General features: G+C 32.9%; 1 pseudogene; it reads left to right on the top strand.

Annotated features, from left to right (window-relative positions):
* LOC119591866 overlaps positions 1-1146 on the top strand; it is a 40067-nt pseudogene that overhangs the window by 24205 nt on the left and 14716 nt on the right.

Here is a 1146-nt window from a genome sequence, read left to right as displayed (position 1 = left end):
CACTGCTTTGATAACATGGTTTCCATTTGAATGTTTAGAAAAGAATTAAATGTTGTTATTAAATTTTTTTCTTTATTTTTTTAAAAACATTTTTGAAATTTGAATGAGGAGTTAATGGGACATTTTCTTGCAGAGGGGGTTTTGTAGGTGAATTCATAAAATATGCAGGGAAGAAACCAGGTTGTGCCATAGCTGATCTGGACAGAAAAAAAACAAATTCAGAGATTTTAAAGAAGGCATGAGAAGGATGGTAGGTAGAGATTTTTTTTCCTTTTCCCAAGATACAGAAATATGAAGGCCATGGATAGGGTGAAACATAGCAGGTTGTTTTAGTAGTAAATTGTAATTGCTGTTTTCTTTCTTTTAGCTGATTTGTTGAAGTGTTTGAGAATTTGGAGAAGGCTTTGATTGGCCAGTTTGCAGGGACGGCCAAGCAGTTTTATGAGAGGGAGTTTGACTTCTTTGGAAAGTCACTAACATATCGGCAATCATCAAACCATATCCAAAAGGTGAGATTGAAGATAAATTTATGTATTGCAGAAATATGTATCTTTGGATGTCTCAAACGTATCCATACATGAAAGTGAGTGAGAATTGAGAGGAGGTATCTATTTGTGTCAGTGTATACATGTACATATGAATGTATCTTTTACCTCATCCTAGGTATGAGAGAAAGAAGGCATGCTTAGAGGCACTCAAAGCAATCAAAGTGGAGCCAGGATGCTACCTGCCCTCTAATCCTGAATCAGTTATCCTGGAATTGATCGAAACAGTGGAACCACCAATGCAGAGGTATGTTTTGTTGGATGTAGATGGTTATCTACTTTTTAAATAAAGCATCTCTTGTTATGAAATGTATCTTTCATGTGGTTCTTAGTTGAAATTGTTTCTTTGTCTTTTATGTCTGTCTTTGTGTGCATATTTTGGTTGTTGGTGTTAATTTGAATCATAGTATATTAATATTTGGACTCATTTGTTGCATTTTATTTGAAAAGATTTTATACTTTAATGGAAAAATTTTCAAATTTTCAAAAACCAGGTATTGGATTAAAGAACAAATTCACCAGCGTCTTTTTTTTTTTATGTTTTTTAGTGTTGATTTGAATAAGATATAAATTTTGGAACATCTGACCACTACTTTTTTTT

This window comes from Penaeus monodon, chromosome 29 (genome assembly GCF_015228065.2).
Source record: "Penaeus monodon isolate SGIC_2016 chromosome 29, NSTDA_Pmon_1, whole genome shotgun sequence".
Taxonomy (NCBI): Eukaryota; Metazoa; Arthropoda; class Malacostraca; order Decapoda; family Penaeidae; genus Penaeus; species Penaeus monodon.
Note: the sequence above shows the minus strand (reverse complement) of the source record. Positions and strands in the feature narration are given on the sequence as shown.